This window comes from Notolabrus celidotus, chromosome 16 (genome assembly GCF_009762535.1).
Source record: "Notolabrus celidotus isolate fNotCel1 chromosome 16, fNotCel1.pri, whole genome shotgun sequence".
In the NCBI taxonomy this organism is placed as follows: domain Eukaryota; kingdom Metazoa; phylum Chordata; class Actinopteri; order Labriformes; family Labridae; genus Notolabrus; species Notolabrus celidotus.
In genome coordinates, this window is record NC_048287.1 from 22,377,471 (window position 1) to 22,384,108 (window position 6,638).

The following is a 6,638-nucleotide window of genomic DNA, read 5'->3' on the forward strand; positions in this document are numbered from 1 at the left end:
AATTTTGGACATATCAGTACGTACTGCTAGTATAGTAGGCGATTTTGGAAACAGCCTATGTGTCCACTCTATACATTATCTCAAAGATGGTAGAATTTAAAATCCTAGATCAACATGCAAAGTGAAAATGACAAAAAATTAGCCATATTGTTTACCAATATGATGCTAATGGAAGCTAACAGTTTTACGGTCTATGTGCCAGCAAGCAGAAGCAAAATGTGCCAGAACTCTTCAGATTGTTTTGAACTGACGTGTGATCAGTTGGACTCTGATGTTGCTCATGTTAGTGAAAGTTAATAACCATCGTCAAGGGGTTTTGACCAATAAGAATCAAGCATCAGTAAGAAAGCTGGGTAACATTGTTTCATTGCTCTGAAGACAATTAAATGGTTAACTGTTTGAGTAGGTCATGTAAAAAAGTTTACATTGCATCAGAGGAAACTGCTCATCAGTTTTAGGTAGATGTTAACGTGTGTATTATTCCCATTGGCTGAGTACCTGAGGCGCTAAACTATAGCAAGAGCAGCTCGTTCAAGGCTGTGTTCTCTAATGAAGTTTCAGTATTTTTGATAGATTAAACTGAGAAGAGTAGGAGAGTTAACTGATGAAGGCATCAAAAGTAATCGATCCAGCAATGGCAAGGAAAAGGGTTTTGCAGATATTAGAGATAATCATTGCGTCAATGCTGCCATTTTTTGAGTAAAAAAAGCATCAAGTTCAGTAACATACGAGTTAAATTATTACATAACATTCAAGCTACAAAGGAAGTCTCTGATTTTCTCGGACTGAAGTGGTTTCAGAATTTATCCTTTGACGTCCGGGATGTGAAGTGTTCCTGGAAATAAAACATACCATCTCTAAACATAATCTCTTTTTATAAGAGTTGTTTACAAACCAGACAAGATGAACTCTTTGCAGCTTCCTGTAAATCTTAAACAGTTTATCCATCTGCTTTGATACTTAGTCGTTTCAGTCTGCAGCAACCTGAATCAACATGTATACTCTGTCACAACATCATTTTTGGAGACAAGCATTAGCTATTCCTGGGCTTAAGTTTTGACCATATGCACAAAGTATAGGCACACATACACACACACACACACACACACACACACTGCACAAAGTCTGTGGCTGTGTGTGAGTAGGTCCCCAGCTGTTGAGTGGTGTGCAGATGCAGCAACCAGAAATGAGGGATTACAGTTAAATCTGGATGGAGGGGAAGAGGAGGAGGAGGGATGGGGTGATTAGGGGACAGTGAAGACAAGAGTTAAAGGAGGTTAAGAGAAATGTCACCTGATGATAGGAAGACTTGACGCACAGATGACAGTAGACATCAATACATGTGAGAAAGCAAATGATCCCAGGAAGGAAGAGAGGCAGATTTTTGTTAACAAGTAAAAACTAGAGCCTGCTGTTAGAAGTAACACTCCATGGTGAGGCTTTTGTAGAGTCCACTTTTTCTCCCAATTCTGATTACAAATTCATTGGTTCCTTGAACTTTTCCACAATCTGCAGCGAGGGCTGTGAATACAGGCAAGCAGCATCTGAAATCTCACATCCACAGATTTCTCACACTTGGGAGCTGGCTGGGATGTTTTGCTGAGAAACAGTGCAGCTTTCAGCAGAGTTCAAATGTGTTTTCTATAATTCATAGGAAGCTCAAAATGAAAAATAAAACTGATAACTTAAAAAAAAAAAAGAAGTTCATACAAATCTGACTCCTCTGATACGCTCATAAATGCAAATAGGTATTGAAACCTTAATAAATTCTCAGTGGTTTTCAGTCTGCTATCTACCTCCACTTCTTGTGGCCCAGGGTTACATTCAAACACCCCCTCTTTAATATTCAAAACACTCACATACACTGTCACTGCTTCTGCTACTAAAGGCAGACGGCAAATGTGGTCTGTTTGATATTCTGCGATAACTTTCCTCTACTTGTCAACACGCGAGTCGCCTGATCTGAAGAGGATTGGCAAGAGCCCAAATTAATGTGCGCAAAAGCAAAGCCCTCTAGGAAGCTTAACGCTGCTCTAATTAAGATGCACATTCACATTTCCAATGCCTCTCGAATCAACATGTCCGAGAAAGTCTGCCTCATGAAATCTTAAATTAGTGAGCTGTCATCAGAGAATGAAAGGTTTTGATTTGACTCAGGCTCTTTCTGAGTATACAGTAAAAGAACATTTCCATCTACTTTGAGAGCTCCAGTGTTTGTCTTTTAGATTTTACATCTTAACTCTGACACTCGCTGCCCTGAGGTCAAAAGGGATGATTAATGAGACTGCATGCCAGCCCTGCAGATCCTTCTCACCCAGACTGCAGCACGTCTCAGATCAGACACAGAGAAACCTAATAAAAGGAACACTGAGATATCACACTTGTTACCTGCCTTGAAAGCTTGCTTACGTCACCATGACACTGTCATGTCACCCTCTCCCATCCTGCCAAGTATCTTTGTTTCAGGAGCAGGCACCTTATTTCCCAAGGGGAATAAATGATGTCATTTTGGATCCCAGAAAGTCTCCTTACCTTAGCTCGGCTCAAAACCTCCACTTAGGTCAGTTTCTGTCTGGAGAGGAGAAGAGTTGAGTCACAGTGCAGGACTGTCAAATCCAATCCAAAATCTTAGGGAGATTTGAAGCGGTCCCACGAGAATATGCCTTCTTTCAGAGCAGAGGACATGGATCTGAAAAAACACCTGCGACCAGAGGAGTAGGTACACACTGTAACTTTATTACTGAGACCAATGGGATAAAGCAGTTAGTACAGGAGATTGACTTTTATCAGGCTTATTGAATCTGAGAACATAAATCAATCAAGCTTTATTTATAGAGCACCTTTCATTCAAATCAACTGCAATTCAAAGTGCTTTGAAAAGAGATTGGAGAAGAAAAAGAAAGCCAAAACATAACATAAAAAACAAACAAATGCATTTTGAAATAGAGACTAATGCACACTAATAATAAAATATGTAATTAAAAAACAGTTAAAGCATCAATATAACATTAAGAATAAAAATAGATGAATAAAATAGGATATGGAAAAATCAAAGATAAATAAAAAGGCACAACAATGGCAATAAACTGAGACTTATTTGCGCTCATGCTGAGAGCTATGGAGAGTTTCTTACCACTCTTGTCTTTATGCTACTGCTTGCAGACAGGTAGTTAGGTTATCGTTAAACATTCTAGACAGGGAGCTAGCCCGGCCTCAGTTGTTCCAAAAGATACAGGAATCTGCCCATTAGCACATCAAAATTTAACATTTGTCTTTTTATATTTAGTTTCTTTTCCCAGTTTTCAGTTTCTTTGCAATATGTATTGACAAAACAACACAATAAAAATATATGTGCTAGTTGAAGCTAAGCTAAGCTAACATTCCTCACAGCTAACCCTCCACCAAAAAAATGACACTTCCTCAAATGATGGCGCTACGAGGCACTAAAAATGGGAAACGCTTTCCTCTCCACATTTTTCTACAGCTTTATTTTACACTTTGGTATTGCTACTTTGAATTAAGTCAGGCTATGAATCCTCTCAGAGATGTGTAAAGATTTTTTAAAAGACATGTCTTATCCTCACTCACATAGAAAAGCTGCTCACGTCCTCAGTCTACGTAAATATCATCCTAAAACAGGGCTTTGCTATGAAAAACAGGGGTTAGTGCTCAGAATACCTTCACGGAATAACTGAAGCAAGATGGTGAAAAAAAACAGGTCAAATTTAGCAAAAGAAAGAATACCTGTTCACCAATGACGGAGAATGTTCCTACTGAGAGTATTCTTTGTAACTGTCACGCAGGGTAATTAACAAAGGCGGGAGCAGGAAAGACACAATGATCCCACAAAGCAGACAGGAAACACACAGATAAATGCACACTGGGTAACGAGCAACAGGTGTGAGCAAGGGACACAGGTGAAACTAATGAGGTGCAATCAAGGTGGATGGGAGACACACAAGAGCAGGAAGTAAAGCTAGGTATGAAACAAAGGGAGCAAGAAATTACAAAGTTAAACAGGAAACACTTCAAACACAAACAGGAAACACTTCAAACATGAGGGTAAAAAAATGACAATATACACAAGAAATGACCACTGAATAACAACACACAGGGAAAACTAAACAAAAAATAAACTTATATCAGAAAGGGGGTGATACAAGACATGAAACGCAAGGTAATGAAACAGGAAATCAAAGGCAGATTATAACACAAAGGAAATAAAATGCTGTATTAAGTGAGTGTTTTCTTTCTCTAACACAAGTCATTTAGTTGGAATCTCAATTTCTGTTTAAATCAGAATCAAACTCAGAATCAGAAATAGTTTACTAGTACCCAGGGGTATTAATAAACGTGGGTGTTACAGTTGCTCCAACACACAATGTAGTATAATCAAGAGTAAAAGATAGAAATGTGAAGATGAAATAGGAATAGGAAATGATTTGTTTCAGAACATCTCGAGTCTTGACTGTTTTTAAGTCAAATCTCAATTGGTGAGAAGAGAATGTGGTCAAAAATTGTGAAGACTTTTTAGATGCCCCTGAATCTTTAAAAGCATCAGGGGCGGATCTAAAGGGGTGACATAGGGTGGCAAGTGCCACCCTAAAACACAGCCTTGACACCCCTGTTACCACCCCAGTTGGAAGGATTTAATTCAAAGAAAAGTTAGGCCTCATCTGACACTTATGTGATTTACCGACTGCAGTGAATAAGTGATGGGAAGTTTGGCTCTTTTCAGAGAGCTGGCTCTTTTGACTCGGCTCCAAAAGAACATATCCACAGAATAGAACCAGAACCCGAACCAAACTCAAGCAAAGAGAACCAGAACCAAAACTCAAGCAAACAGAACCAGAACCAGAACCAAACTCAAGCAAACAGAACCAGAACCAAACTCAAGCAAACAGAACCAGAACCAAACTCAAGCAAACAGAACAAGAACCAAACTCAAGCAAACGGAACAAGAACCAACTCAAGCAAACCAAACCAGAACCAAACTCAAGCAAACAGAACCAGAACCAACTCAAGCAAACAGAACCACGGTTAGGGTTATGGTTAGCGTTAGGATTAGGGTTATGATCAGGGTTAGGGTTAGGTTTAAAGTTGGGGTTAGGGTTGGAGAAAAAAACAGCGATGAAGAGATGGAAGAGGAATGTCAGAGAGACAAGAAGGCAACATACATATTCCAGACAGTGAGAGGGAAAAGACAGTGCCAGAGTCATCACAAATGATTTGCAGTTGAGCTGGTCCACAGGGTATAAAAGTTACAACTAAATAAGAACCAAAAATGACATAATTTAACAGTCTGATCTTTAAACACATAGCAAACCAATAACAGCCAGTGTTTCCCCTACCTATACTGCTCATTACATTATATCTGAACATTTAAGGAAAAACAGTTAAAGTCTTGTGTTTTATTTATATATCTTATACTTCAAACAGTTTTTACCCATATCACATATGTTTTGGCATTTCTTAAAACTGAATTGTCTGTTAACTAGATTTTTAGGGAGGGGGGGGGGGGTTGTCCTGTTGAGGGGGTGGGGCGCCCCCCTATCAAAGCAGCAATACACCCTCATTTTATGTGTGGACAAATCAACTCAAAAAGACATCCAGAAAACAGAACAATCATTGTAAAAAAAAATATCAAGCTTTGACCAAAGTATATGTTTTAAAATTAATTCAGCACATAGATGTCTGCCATGTTGCCACCACTCAAAAATGTACTGCCCCCCTCTTGCCACCCCATAAATATTTTTCTAGACCCACCCCTGAAAAGCATCAACCGGCCTAAAAATTACATCAGTGTTTTCCAAAGTAGGTACAGTTCTGGGTATCATTTAGTCCGTCCTTTTTGTTACATGAGCAAACAGACATCAGCAGACAAGTTTCCATTTACAGATTAGAATGACTACAAACTTCAATTTCCATGTAAAACAAAAATAGCTGACATAAAAAAACAGTTCATGGAATCAAAGTTTATTTGTATTCTAATCTGTGATGACGCCTCTGAATAATCCACAAAGGCCGAGAAAAACTGTCAGTGCAGTAGGTCAGCTTATCCTCCAACAGTTACATAATAATTCATGGTGTTGTTTTTATTGTGCACTGTGTTGATTTTGATGAAAATATAAGAAACAGACTATTTTTCTTTACTTGTCATTTCTTCTTATTTTTTGTGTCACGGGCAGTGACCATGACTCAAACATGGTGTTCAATGACGGCACACTGAATAAGTTTGGTAAGATATTACATTTTTACTCCCACTGAACTTCAGCAGCTTAAAGGTTTCAGAGCTGCTTTAAAATACTAAAGATAGAAGAATCTATTCAGGGTCCACCATCTCAGCGCTCTGCATTGTTTGGCTGCATTAGATTTTTAGGAAAACAAGCTGCACTTTGAGTAAATCTGTTACATAATGGTGTTCAGATGACCAGTACGCATCACACACCGGCAGCTTCCGGCAGTTCCCAGAAAGGATGAGAGATAGAGGAAAGCTTTGGCAACACCTATGGGTGGATTAGAAGATTACACTGATTTCAGGGGAGAATATTCTTTCAATACCTGCTTCCTAGCAACTGGGAGAGCAGTTTTCCATGTTGTATTTTTTCTTGAGGTTTAAAGCAGAAACAGGAAACAAT

General features: G+C 38.8%; 1 long non-coding RNA gene across 3 annotated transcripts in view; it reads right to left on the bottom strand.

Annotated features, from left to right (window-relative positions):
* LOC117828184 overlaps positions 1-3,932 on the bottom strand; it is a 39,231-nt gene extending 35,299 nt beyond the window's left edge. The window contains exons 1-3 of one of the 3 annotated variants that reach the window (XR_004634351.1): positions 3,745-3,923; positions 2,533-2,701; positions 284-835 (exon numbers count right to left, since the gene is read on the bottom strand). This is a non-coding gene — a long non-coding RNA (uncharacterized LOC117828184). Of the gene's footprint in view, positions 1-283; positions 836-2,532; positions 2,702-3,744 lie in introns of those variants that run through there. The other 2 variants (XR_004634352.1, XR_004634350.1) reach the window with 2 other exon arrangements.
* Between the last annotated feature and the right edge of the window lie 2,706 nt (positions 3,933-6,638).